The sequence below is a fragment of the Humulus lupulus genome, chromosome 7 (assembly GCF_963169125.1).
Source record: "Humulus lupulus chromosome 7, drHumLupu1.1, whole genome shotgun sequence".
Taxonomy (NCBI): Eukaryota; Viridiplantae; Streptophyta; class Magnoliopsida; order Rosales; family Cannabaceae; genus Humulus; species Humulus lupulus.
Window position 1 is genome coordinate 169,143,583 of NC_084799.1, and position 15,351 is coordinate 169,158,933.

Genomic DNA, 15,351 nt, shown 5'->3' on the forward strand with positions numbered 1-15,351 from the left:
AAATTCAATTTTCAGTGCTAAATTTTTTGAGGGGAAAGTTTCCCACCATTTTTTTTCAAACCTTTAGACAACATTTGTCGTCACTATAAGTTATTTCCAAGAAAATACTGAATAATTTTGGCATTGTATATTCCCTCCAAAAAATTTAGAAACTTATTGCGACGACATGTTGTCTCTATAGGTCAAGATATTTTTAACCTACAGCGACGCCATCTATTGCAATGACATATCCCCCCTCCAAGTCTTTAATAAAAAAGTAAAAGAATAAACAATAAAAAGATCCAAATTTCATGGTTTTATGTGTTCATTGACGTTGCAATATAAGTCGTCACTATAGGGACAATTTCTTGTACTGTATTTGGGTCATATCCTTTGTGAGATTTGTGATGCTCTGTTTCTGCCAGACCTTAGGACTTTTGTCCATTGTAACCATTGAATGAATTTTCCCTTCCCTTGGAGCAACTCCAATCATGCTCTCTATTTTTTAGTTAAATTTTAGCTAAAATGGCTAAAAAGCTATTTTAGGAGTCATTTTTTATTTAACATCTCCAATCAATACTCTCTATTATAACTAGTTATTTAATAATTTAATATTTTTTTATAGATTACACTTTGGTTTCATAAATATACATTTTATTAAAATAATAAAAATGATGATGAAATAGTAATAAAATATGGTTTAGTTAGTAATTGAGGCTCTCTATATTTGGAGAACAAAAAATGGCTAAATTATGGCTAGTCCTTTGGAGTGATGAAAAATACAAAATAAGTTACTTTTCAGCTATTTTGGCTAAAAAAACAAGATTTAACTAGTATGGTTTGAGATGTTCTTTAAAAAAACTAGAAAAAAAGTGATCAACTAAAAATGCATAATTTATTTTTACTACAAAGATCGAAATTCATTGTTTAGTCACAATACATTATTAATTATTCATAAAAAACTGAACCAAAATAAATTACTCAGAACTTGTGAACTCTTGTAATAATATATTATTTCTTTTGGTCATAATGAGTTTATTCGTGGAATTTGCACTTTATTAATTAGTGCATGACACATTTATATTTATAATTTGTAGTGTAAGACAGCTTTATTAGTTAGTCTAACTAGTTGGAAGCCTCCTGGTAAATAATATACAATTTTCTTATCAAAAGAAAAAAAAATCCAAGACGCCATGTGGGGCCGTAGGAATGATCTCACATTATTTTCAATCTAAAAAACCTATAAATAGAGCCGAAACACAACGCGGTCTAACAGTCTCAATTCTTTATCTTGTTCGTATAATCAAGTTCAAACAAATATATTTAGATACATACAGTAATAAGCTAGCATTTTTCAAATCTAGCTATAGTATAGCATATAGAAATTAAAGAAAATGGGTATGGGAGCGTTGATGATACGCTCCTTGATTCTGCTATCGCTTCTGGCTGGGGGAGTTGTTGGTGGTCGAAATCAGGTTCGACACTACAACTTCGATGTGGAGTACATTTTCGGGGCACCCGACTGCCAGGAGCACGTGGTGATGGGCATCAATGGGCAGTTCCCTGGCCCCACTATTAGGGCCAACGCCGGCGACACCGTCGTCGTCCACCTCACCAACAAGCTCCACACAGAGGGCGTTGTCATCCATTGGCATGGAATTAGACAGGTACGTACGTAGTTCATCTATTATATCGATCAAGGTGATTTCATCAACGCTTGATACAATTAAAGTACATATAATATATATCATTGTCTTGTGTGTGTATGTATGCATGCTAATTTATTCATCTTGTTAATTACCTGTGCTACTGTCTGTATGTTTCTTCAGTTGGGTACTCCTTGGGCAGATGGTACAGCCTCAATCTCGCAGTGTGCTATTAACCCTGGGGAAGTATTTACTTATAGATTCCTAGTTGATAAGGTAAATCTAATTTTATTTCTTTTCACTAACGGACTCGTTTTTTAAGTTAAAAACAAACTGCAAAGATATCAAAAGATGATATTAGATATATACGGCCGGACCAAATTTCAATGTGGAAACATTCGCCAAGCCAAAAGTCACCCATTTAATTGACTAAGACTAGTACATTTTAGAGATAATACGTCCACATGCTAAAGTGACCATATTAGATTACTATTTTTTTTAAATAGTAAGTCTCCGTTTACATAAACATGATTGATTGACAAAAACTCTCACGCTAGCTAGTCTATGTAATATTTAGAATGCATATTTTTGTTACATATATATCATTGTTCTTAATAAAAATATAGTAACCAATTGTAGAACTAATATGTAATTTATAATATCCAACAATACCTTTATAACATCTTTTTTAAAAATAGTTTTTAAAAATTAATAAATTTATATATATATATCCAATAATGCTTGCTAGCATCTTCGAAATGGATGCTAGAGAATAATGCCCCATTTCAAATTATAGATGTCATTTAGTATATTATAGGATAGTTCTTTCGAGCACCCTTAAAAAAAGCATATTGTAGTACCCTCCTGTAGTTTTTTATTTTAAATATAATTTTGGTGTAAATTTTTTTTATGTTCGTGCATATTTTGTAATTGTTTAGAGCATCCCGTAAATTTTCAGAAAATTGTAAATAATTTACAGTTTAAAAAAAAAATTCAAATAGTTTGTTGCACTCGTGATGACTATTTTTTTTATGCGAGTGGAAGGTAATCTGTTTAAACCTTATTTTCAGCACTATAAATTATTCAAAATTTTGTAAAAATTTACTAATACTCTAAATAACTACAATATATGCAATCATATAAAAAAAAATTCTCAAAATACTTTTCAAGCTAAAAATACTAATGGGCAACAGTGTGCCCCAAATACTAATTTTTGGGGTGGACAGTAGAATCTCCAATATTTATGTTGTTTACTTGCTGCATCTACGTTTTGAATTAACGGGTATTATATATGGTGTAGCCGGGAACATACTTTTACCATGGACACTACGGCATGCAAAGATCAGCAGGGCTATATGGGTCATTAATTGTTGACGTGGCAGAAGGAGAGAGGGATCCCTTCCACTATGATGGCGAGCTCAACCTGTTACTCAGCGATTGGTGGCATAAAAGCGTCCACGAGCAAGAGGTTGGCCTGTCTTCGGCGCCAATCCGTTGGATCGGTGAACCACAGGTAATATTAACAGATTTAATAATAATAATAATAATAATAATAATAAATTCGAGACTTCTGTCAAAATAATAAAAAGTAAAAACATTCGAGACCTAATCAATATAACCCGCTGTCCTCCTCCGAATTCTAGAATAAGCTGCTATAACAATAATTTGACTATTGCTTCCACTTTCTTATAGTAATTTTAGCTAGATATGAATATCTGATCTGAAATACTGCATGATTACTTAAAGTAAAATAGACAAATTGGAAAATTAATCATTTACTATGGTCCCCTAAAATAATAAAAAATTGTGTTTTGTGTAGGTATTATAATTATAGGTTACTATAGATGATATCTTATACATGTATGAGGAGGTGCTCAGCTTACGATCGAGACTCTACATTCGGATATTTGTAGTTGTTGGATTAGTGAAGTGGTCATTCGGTAAAGAAAGAAAAAAATAATAAAAAAGATGATTGATTTTTTCAAAATAGTGCAACAAATAGAAAAACAAGTATTTTTTTATAGGAAAAAGAAAACAAAGGGAAAAGGTCATTACTAGAAGGTGTCATGGCCCACTTTTGGACTGGGAAAAGCACAGACAGCTAGAACATTACGTATGTGACAGTATATATATATATATATATATATGAAGATGTGAGAATATATCTTTTCTATATAAAAAAATGTGTAGATAACAAAATTTATTATTTTTTAATTTTAATATAATATTACAATATTTAACCGAATATATTTTTAAAAATTATTAAAAATAAATATTTATTAATTATATTAATTTTAATTTAAATATTATAAAATACTATTATTATAATAATTTTTAATACAAAACTAAATATTTAATAAGTATATTAATATAAATTCAAATATTATAAAAATACATAATACATAATCTTAATTTTTATTATTTATATTTATAAAAAAACCATGTAACTATATAAAAAATTAAAATAATATTTATCTTCTATAAAAAAGTATACTGGCATTTTCTCAAATTATAAAACTGTGATTTGAATAATATCATGAATATTTTATACATTAAATAATAGTGTAATTTATGATTTAAAATGTTATCATATATATATATATATTTTTTAAATCATAAAAAATTTTAGATTTAATTTTTCTTTTAATATGTTTATGATATTCTTTTATATATATAATATAGTTTATTTTTTAAAAATTGATATGACAATCATAAAAATTTAATAAATATATTTACTAGTTTTTTCTAAATAAAATTAAGCAAATGTGCACCTAGTATATATATATATATTATATAGTGGACAAATAACAATTTCCCCCCTAAACTATAGCCCTTGTAAAGTTTTGCCCCTTGAATTATTTTTTGTGGCAAAAATGCCCCATGAATTATTGAAATCATTGCAAACATGCCTCTTTTGGTACATTTTGTTCATTATTTTAAGCAGCTTATTGTTATGTAGTCACATGTCACATGCATAGTTACAGTACGCGAGTCTATTTAATCAACTAAAGTTATAGTCGTGATCGAGTTTATTAACACTAAAACATACAAAAATTAGTCTAAAAGTACAGATACATATTTTCAATTTTTTTTTATTATATCTCTATGTATATACGTATTTGCCTATTAGAAAAGTTGCATCCTACACATTAGCACAATATCAATGCTACTTGAGCAAAATATTAAAAAAAATGAATCAAATACAATATAAATGACACATTTACAATAATTGTTATATATATATAACAAAGTAAAGCAGCGGCAAAACTCTACAGGGCTATATATATATAAATATGACCATCTATATATCAACCCATTTTATTAACTGTTAATTACTTACATATATAGCGTTTCCAAAAATGGGAATGTTTTACTTTTCAACTTTATGTCGTTCTTGAATTTGTTAAGTAATAGTTGGACCATTTCTCAATCCAAATCATCAACTTCACAAATTAAAGAAAAGAGAACGCTATGTTTTTTTTTTCTTTATTATTATTTCTTTAGGTTTGCAATATTTTCTTTTAAGGCAACTTTATTAATAGTTCTATTATCAAATTATAGGGTGGAGTAATAAAAAAAAAGAAAAGGAGATATATAATATCAAATTATTTAACATTATTTATATATAATTTACCATATGCAGTTTGGATTTTCTATTTAATCAATAGTTCACAGTTTAATTTACTTTTCACTAGAATATGAGTTTTTAAGAGATTTATATAATTTATACTATTAACACGCCTCATTCTCAATCTCATTTTGGATGCTTCGGTTCACTTTTCCAGAGCTTGTTGCTGAATGGTAGAGGACAATATAATTGCTCATTGGCAGCGCATTATAGCAACTCCTCCTCTAATAAGTGCAACTTAAAGGGTGGAGAAAAGTGCGCACCAAAGATTCTGAAGGTGCAACCCAATAAAACCTACAGACTAAGAATCGCCAGTACCACTGCCCTAGCTGCCCTCAACTTGGCCATTGGGGTAATATACTTATCTATTACTGCACTTTCATCTCATTACTATATAATATAGAATAGTTCTTCGGGACATCCCAAAAAGGACATATTGGTGCACCTCTTTTTAATTTTTGTTCGAAGAGTATTTTTTGGTACAATTTTTTTTATGCTCATATATATTGTAGTTATTTATAATATTTGTAAATTTTTCGAGAAATTTCGAATAATTTACAGTGTCGAAAATAAGATTCAAATTGTTTGTTGCACGCTTGACTACTTTTTGTTATGTGCGTGGAATATAACTTGTTTGAACTTTATTTTCGGTATTATAAATTATTTAGAATTTTCTAAAAATTTAGACGATACTCTAAATAACTACAATATATATTTTAATAAAAAAATATAAATTTTTTTTGTTTAAAATACTTCTCGAACAAAAAATTAGAGAAAATGCACAGATGTACCCTATTTGGGTGGTGAACCGAATAATACTCCTATAGTATATATATTCTTACATTATTGCTCGAATATTATAATAATATTATTATATAATATCAACTTGCTGTTACATCATGGTAAAATAAGGTAAAAGAGATGTGTAGTCTAACATTGATTTTCTCGATATTAGATCGATATGAAAACATTAGTTAGGTTGGCTAGGCCAGACCAACTTTTTGTTTTGTATTCTTTTTTTAGTTTTCTCAATTAAAAGAGTGGTCACTGCGTTGTCAAAGTTATTTGAACACTTTGTTTTAAAGTAAAGTAATAATACACTGAATTTTAATTTGCTTTTCTTGATGTATTGTATATAGAGTAATAATAATACGTGCACACAAAATATGCACTCAAACATTACACACAATGACGTGTTACTGTTTTTTAAAACAATAGATTTCAGTTTTAATAAATATAATCGACTAGACTAAACTGCCACATCACTGTGTATAATGTTTGTGTACATATTTTGAGTGCACGTATCATTACTTATTGTATATATGTGTATTGTCGGTCAAGGTCTAAGACTGCCCACTCCCAAATAGGACCCCTTAGCCGAATGGCCTTCATTTTATAAAGATTTAATTTAATTATAAAAAAAAAAAAAATCTTAGCTTTGTATTCACTTTTGTGCGTAGGTCTTTTCAAAATTATCATATAAGTTTAACCGTTGATCAAATAGAATATATATATATATTAAGTTTATTGTCATTGACCAAGTTTGAAACAAAATTCGTTTCTTAATTTTCACATTTCATCTATATATTAAATTCAATCATGTTATACATGTGTGTGCATATAATAATAATCATTAGTAGTTAGTATATGAATATATATCATGTGTATACATATCTATATAGAATTATATATAGATTATGAAATGATCACATAGGGGTCAATAGAGTAGGAATTAATTAAAGGAGATTGCCATAGATATTAAAAATATACGATACCTTGCTGTGTCGACCGTTAACCACATTTTTAATAAAGGAGGGAAAGCAGGCTAAAACTAATGAGGAAAAAACAAGAAAAGATTAATGTATAGCTAGGGAACAATATTAATTAATTAATTGGCTAGCTAATCAAATAATAATAAGATACGAAAATGATCGACTATAAGATTATTATAATAATTAAGTTTATGCCTTTTTTGCTTTCAAGTAATTTTCATACAGTTCTTTCAAAAAAAAAAAGAAGTAATTTTCATACAGCATAAGGGGGGTCCATGCACTTTGCATTATTTTAAGCTCCCTACGCTAGTGGAGTCATTTCACATTCATCCACCATAGTGCTGAGTTGTCTGTTCAATTAAACAATTATACACAAACAAAATATAATAATTATTGGAAGTAGGAACATAATTGTGTTACTTGGAAAGAGGCCACGCGTCTTTTTTTTTTTTTTTCCTTTTTCATTTGGGTACAACTATAATTATATATTTGCTTTAATTTGTTTCTGTATACTTTATCAAGACGCGTGTGAATACATATCCTTTATTTTTATTGTTGTCATTGTAGATATGCTACTTATGTTGTTCATCGCAATGTAAATTAAAAATCTGCATGTTCGACACACGTTATAGGATATTGACAAATAACTATAACTAAAAAAAATGAAGAACTTTATAATGGTGATAAATACACGAGTTTAATGCTACGCAAAAGCTAACTAGTGTAGTTGGTGATGTCTTATTTATTGTCTGCATCATTGACCTTTTCTATTGTGCAATAATTTAGAAAATAATTGTTACTTTTTTTTTTCTTAATTTTTCCAGAATCACAAAATGTTGGTAGTGGAAGCCGATGGAAACTATGTGCAACCATTCTTAGTGGATGACTTGGACATTTATTCAGGAGAAAGTTACTCAGTCCTAATAACCACAAATCAAAACCCTAGAAACAACTACTGGGTTTCAGTAGGAGTTAGAGGGAGAGAACCAAAGACCCCACAAGGTCTTACCCTCCTAAATTACCTTCCAAATTCAGCATCAAAACTCCCCGTTTCACCTCCTCCAGTAACTCCAGAATGGAATGATTATAACCACAGTAAATCCTTTACGAAAAGAATTTTGGCCCGAATGGGTCCCCGAAACCCCCGAGATCTTACAACCGTCGGATCATGCTCCTCAACACTCAAAACAGGTTGAACGGTGTAACAAAGTGGGCCGTCAACAATGTCTCCTTAGTACTACCAGCTACCCCATACTTGGGCTCAATGAAATTTTTACTGAACCATACCTTTGACCAAACAAGCCCACCAGAAACCTACCCAGCCAATTATGACATCATGAAGCCACCTGTGAACACCAACGTCACCACTAGTAGTGGGATCTACAGGCTCCAATTCAATACCACGGTGGACATTATACTTCAAAACACGAACGCTATAGCCCCAAATGTTAGTGAAATTCACCCGTGGCACTTGCATGGGCATGACTTTTGGGTTTTGGGTTATGGAGAGGGTAAGTTTTCGAAGAAGGACGAGGGAAAACTTAACCTAAAGAACCCGCCCCTAAGAAACACCGCGGTTATTTTTCCATGGGGATGGACTGCACTGCGATTTGTGGCCGACAATCGTGGAGTTTGGGCATTCCATTGCCACATTGAGCCTCATTTGCATATGGGAATGGGAGCCATTTTTGATATCGAAGGTCGCTTTGTTAAGGGCATACCTAGTGAGGCTCATGCTTGTGGAGCCACTGGGAGGATAATGGCGACCAACGATGGCAAGTTTCACTAAGATTGATTAATTAATAATAATTTTATTAGTGAAAGTAATAAAGTGAAGTGATGTGTGATATGAAGAGTTTTAATTATTACCCCACTCTAGAAAAAAAATTAAGAAGGTGTATGCTTGACGAGTTTTAGAGAGAGTAGGATTTTAATTAATTTTCATGAGATGTGTTGTACTTTTTTGTTAATTTTATTATTTATGTTTTTGGGCATTTTTTTATTATTATAATATAATGGGTGTATGAGTGGTCATTCAATGCAGATAATGTTCTCATTAGAGCTGTAAATGTGGGCTGCCCGGCCCGGCCCACATTTTTCGTGCCTCCGGTAAATTCGGGCCGGGTCGGGTAAGAAAGTGGGCCGGGCCGGGCCAGCCCGCATAAAAATATATATGCCTAGCACGGCCCACAAGCACGGGCCACGTGCCGTGCCGGGCCGGACGGGGCCCAGATCGTGCCAGCCCGTATTTCTAAAGTGGACCAGCCCATTTTTTTAAATGGGCTTTTTTCGTGCCCTAAAAATGGGCCTCAAGTCAGCCAAAATCTGGGTCTAATTTGAGCCCACTTTTTTTTTACCTGTTTTACTTTTTTTCCTGTTTTACTTTTTACATATATATATATATATGTATATTTACTTAATTAACACAATAAAAATTCCAAATTTAAAAATAAAAATAAAATAAACATTGCCTCATTAAAAACTTTACCAAGAAAAAGTTTAAAAAATAAAATCTATAAAAATAGTATGATATTTTTACATACTATAAAAAAATGATGATATAATAATAATTTTTTTATTTATTTGAGTTTAATTCGGGCTTTTTGTGTGCCGTGCTTTCGGGCTTTTTATATTCGTGCTTACGTGTCGTGCTTTCATGTCGTGCCTTCGGGCTTGTCGTGTCGTGCCGTGCTAAGCCCGTGTCGTGCCCGTGCCTGGCCCGAGCCCATATTTTTTCGTGTCGTGCCTAGCCCAAGCCCATATTTTTTCGTGCCGTGTCGTGCTCGTGCCGGTTTCGTGCCGTGCTCAAAAGCCCGACCCGTATTTACAGCTCTAGTTTTCATCATACGAGAATATTAACGCATAAAATATTAAGGAGGCCGGTTTGTCCGGTAGCCTCTTGTGAAATGTAGTATTGATTAATCTGCAATATTTACTTTTGTGTCTTTATTTGATCAACAAACTCTTAACTTAATTACATATATAAGTATATTTTTGTATGGAAATAATTCCACCATAATTGACGTGGCGTGATTTTATAGGTGGGTACGGAGAAAAATGATGAGCTCATCGCTCAACTAATTGAATAAATTAGCTAAGCTCGACGCTCAATTGATTGAATAACTTAGCTGAGCTCGATGCTCAACATAATGAATAGATAACTGAGCTCAGCGCTCAATTGATTGAATAAGTTAGCTGAGCTCAGTGCTCAATAATTGAATAGTTAACTAAGCTCAGTGCTCAATTGATTGAATAAGATAGCTGAACTCAGCACTCAAATGATTGAAAAGTTAGTGGATCTCAGTGCTCAATAGATTGAATAGTTAGTTGAACTCAGCACTCAATTGATTAAATAAGTTAGCTGAGCTCAGCGCTCAACACATTGAATAGTTAGATGAGCTCAGCACTCAATTGATTGAATAAGTTTGCTGAGTTCAGCTCTCAACAGATTGAATAGTTAGCCGAGCTCTGAGCTCAGAGCTCAATCAATTGAATAAGTTAGCAGAGCTTAGCACTCAGTTGGTTGAATAAGTTAGTTGAGCTTAACGCTCAACAAATTGAATAGTTAGCTTAACTCAGTGCTCAATTGATTGAATAAGTTATTAGCTGAGCTCAATGCTCAACATATTGAATAGTTAGCTGAGCTCAGTGCTCAATTGATTGAATAGTTAGTTGAACTCAGTGCTCACTTGATTGAATAAGTTAGCCGAGCTCAACGATCAATTGATTGATTAGTTAGTTGAGCTCGGCGTGTGAAATGAAGAGGAAAAGGAATAAGGGTGAGTTAATTCCGACACGTGGACAATAAGGATAAGTGTTCTTAACCTTACCCTTCATTATTTTTCTATAAATATGTGATGGAGGGACCATCTATGGGACCACCAGACTTTATTCCAGCAAAAGTTTGTGAGGATCGAGGACTGAGAGAAGAAACATTGTGTTGACTTAAGTATCTCGGAGTGTCTTTTACAGGTACATTCCATATGTTTTTTCTACTCATTCCATAGAAGAATGTATTTATGCCATTGATTAAGTAAATGTAATGCGTAAACTAAAAGTGATCAGAAGCAACGATCCAGTGATCTGAAGTCCATAAGTGCAAAAGATTCATGTTGAGGATTTTGACATAAGCAATTGGCATCTTCTTTGGGAACCTAACAAGAAGGCGATGTGCAAACTACTACAATGATTAACGCCGAGAGATGAAAATACTTATATATATATAACTACGTGCAAGGAGAAAAAGATAATATTTTTATGATAACAAGAAATTAATGTGTCTTTTGTAGAGTTGGATGGTGACCAACAAAGAGAAGAGAAACCTACAATAAAAAACACAGATGGAAGAAGGTGTGAGCCAATCATCGCCAGTGGATTATATGCAAGAGTTGCACAAGTTGGTGCAATTTATGCAGCAAATAAAAGAACATGATGATGCTAGATTCAAACAAGCAGAAGAACGACGGCAGCAGGCAGAAGATCGGTATCAAAAGAGAATAGAGGAGATGGCTACGCAACAAGCTAAATTGATGAATGAATTGGCTATGATGAGAAAGGAGAGAAAAAAATCACCAAGGGTGAGTTAAAGCTGTTGTAGTATGAGTTACGAATGAAACTCGGCCAGAATTGATCGCAGAGTTGGAAGAGGAAGAAGAAGATATCCCCGAGATATATGAGGAAGAAAGACAAAAACCATTTGAAAAGAAAAAAATAACAAAGTGATGCGCACCCAACAAAGAATATTGGAACACTAATCACTCAAAAGAAATTGCGAATTCAACATTCGCCGTCCACACCGGTAATACCGTCAGATTGGACAGAGTAGATGATGAAAGAAGTACTTGTTAGAGTAAATGTGGCGAGCACTTGCAACTCTATGGAGATGGCAAATAAAGCAATTAATGCATGTTTAAGTCTCCTTTCACTGATTGGATCGTTAGTGAGCGAAATTCGAATGATTTCATTATGCCAAACTTTACTCAGTTTGATGGCAGCTTAGATCCCTCCAACCACATTTTACAATTCCAGCAAAAGATGGCAATGGAGATAGAGAATGAAGCAAAGCAATGCAGAGCCTTCACAACCACTCTAGCAATGGTTCAAGCAATTAAAGCCAAAGTTGTGAACTCCTTTGTGGAGCTAGGTGAGTTGTTTGTGCAACAATACAGAGGAAATAGTGAAACACCAAAAATAATGAGAGACCTATATTCTGTGCAGCAGGGAGTAAATGAGCATCCTCAAATGTATCTGAAGCGATACTTGAAGTTGGTGCATCAGATAAATAATGTAGACAAGGAAGTGGCAATGAACTTGTTTAGAGAAAGCTTACAAAAAGGATCGTTGTTTAGTGAACAACTTTATTTGAATCCCCCAAGGAATCTCGCAGACATACAAATGAGGGCGGAATGGGTGTTCAAAATACTAGAGATAAGAGAAGAAGAAGCAAATCGCACAACACTAATAACTAAACCAGGAGAGGGAAACCCTCCTCTGGGTGAAAAGCAAGATAAAAGAAGGGCAGAACAACCACTCATAGGAAACAGAAATTGGCCAAAATATACAAGAGAGGAAAGTGGAGCGAAATACCCACACATTGAGTCAACAATATCGGTGGATTAACTTTACAGTGAAGATAAAGACAAACCAATCTGGCGAGAACCATTCAAGATAACTTCGCCAATAGTGAAGAGAGATCAAACGAAAAAACTGTGCATTTCACAAAGATGTAGGCCATACGTTGGAAGAATGTAGGTCATTGTACAACCAAGTGCAACACATTTTAAGAACGGGAGGATTGTCGCAGTATATCAAGACAGCACAGAACGTAATGCCCCAACATCGAGCATCACCAAAGTCACCTGCGCAGACAATAACTGAACCAAACGTACAGTCATAAGTGGTAATAGAGGAGCAACCTCAATAGCAACTGAAACAAATTCCAATGATATTTGGATACGCAGAACCCTTGATAGAAAGGGAAGCAAAGATGAGGTTTGAGAAAAGAACTGAAGAAATGGTAAAAACAATGCGATATCTGCATCAAATAGTCAACTATGTGGCTCCATTTGAATGGTATTTCCCAGCGCACCCAATTACTTTCACCGAAGATGATTTGAAGAAAGTAAGTTTACCCCTATGATGATGCTCTGGTGATTAAGCTGCAAATAAAAAATTGACAATTGAGCCGAGTGTTAGCGGACGAGGGAAGTAGTACAAAGCTTCTTTTCTATGATGTTGTTTAGGCCATGGGGATACCAAAAGAAAGGCTAAGAGCATCCACCTTCCATATCCTCTCGTTCAACAACACAAAAGTAGTTTCGAAAGAAGGATTCGAGTTGAAAGTGATACATGCCGAGCGCACCTTGGTAGTAGACTTTGTGTTCATAGATGCTTATTCAGGAAACAATGCGATCATGGGAAGACCATGGGTGCACAAGATGCAAGGTGTGGCTTCAACCTTACACCAAGTTTTAAGATGCCAGTTGTCGTGCGGAACTTATACTATCGACATAAAAGGATGTCAAAAGCAAGCTAAAAAATGTTGTGTATTGTTGAAGGGAGTAAATCAGGTTGGAAACAGGGAAAAGATAAATAAAGAGGAGGCATAGCAATCAAAGGGAAAATTACCAGCTTATTTGAGAGCCCTGGAAGAAGAAGAATGTGCAGAACCACAGTCAACTGTATACAAGCTGGAGGAAGTACAATTAGATGTAAACTGTGCAAAAAAGGCTGTGCTGGTAAGTGCCCAATTAAGTAGTGAGCAAAAAAGACTAATCACAGAAGTTTTGATGACAAATATTTCCACGTTCGTGTGGACAGCTAAGGATATGCCTGGAATATATCCGACTGTCATGACTCATCAACTGAACATAGATAAACGATTTCTTGCTGTAAAACAGAGACAAAGGCGATTCGCCCCAGAAATAAACCAGGTGATCAATGAAGAGGTGGAGCGCCTATTACAAATAAGAACTATTGAAGAATGTTTATACCCTTCATGGACATCAAATCTTGTGGTGGTGCCAAAGAAAAATGGGAAGAAACGAGTCTCCATCGACTTCACCAACTTGAATGAAGCATGTCCAATAGATAGTTTCTCGTTACCTAGAATAGATCAGATGGTGGATGCGACTACAAGATACGAACTAATGAGTTTTTTAGATGCGTACTCTAGGTACAATCAGATTCCAATGGCTGAGGAAGATAGGATCCATACAATTTTCAAAACAATACGGGGGTTATATTGCTATAAAGTAATGTCATTTGGGTTGCGCAACGCTTGAGCAACATATCAGAGGCTAATGAATAAGATTTTTGCTGAGCAACTGGGGCGTATAATGGAAGTATACAATGATGATATGATCGTAAAATCTAGGAAATAGACTGATCATCTCGAACATTTGAGAGAATGCTTTGATGTGCTAAACAAATATAATATGAAGTTAAATCCAACAAAATGCGTGTTCGGGGTGACCTCAGGACATTTCATGGGGCATATCTTCAGTAAAAGGGGGATAGAGCCGAACCCCACACAAATAGCAACTCTCTCAGAGGTTACCGAGTTGCGTACTGTGCTGGATGTGCAAGAAATCATGGGCAAGATCGCTGCATTAAGCCAATTCATTTTGCAAATGTCGCATCGCTGTTGTTATACCCAAAAAATTGGAGATCAAGGACGTGGCAATAAATGTGACAAATGACAGTGCATGGTCAGTAAAAGACACGTTAATAGTCAATAAATACATTGACTCCTCAGAGTTGTGAGAAAGTGACCCAGTAGACTGACGAAGAATTTGGACTGCTTGAAAGATGTCATAGCCAAGCCAAGTGCACCTTGATCCTAGGAGGCTAAAGAGGATGCATTCTAGGAAAGCTAAGGGGAGTGCATCCTAGGAGAGCTAAGGAGGGTGTATCGAGGAGAACTCAAGAAAGTGGTCTTAGGAGACCCCAAGGAGAAAGTGGTCCTAGGAGACCCCAAGGAGAAGGTGGTCCTAGGAGACCCCAAGGAGGATGTGGTCCTAGGAGACCCCAAGGGTGTGTCCGAGGTAAGCCTCCCAAGGTTTCCTAAGTGTTGGCTCGAACATGACCAAGGTAAGTAGCTAAGGAGAAGGAGTCCCATGCAAACCAAGAATTGAGACTTAGATTTTGACAAGGGGAGTGCCTCGGGCTTGTACAAGGTGAGATTCCAAGAAGGATGCCTCGGACCACCTTGGTCCGAGGAGAAGGCAAGAGAAGGTGCCTCGGATCACCTTGGTCCGAGGAGAAGGCCATCATGTCCGATCGGACATGTCATGGAGAAGGATGCCTCAAAGTTGTCCGAGGTGAG

At 34.3% G+C, this 15,351-nt stretch overlaps 1 pseudogene; it reads left to right on the plus strand.

Moving 5' to 3' along the window:
* Positions 1-1,250: 1,250 nt before the first annotated feature.
* On the plus strand, positions 1,251-9,019 carry LOC133788797 (L-ascorbate oxidase-like; annotated as a pseudogene).
* The last annotated feature ends 6,332 nt before the right edge of the window (positions 9,020-15,351 follow it).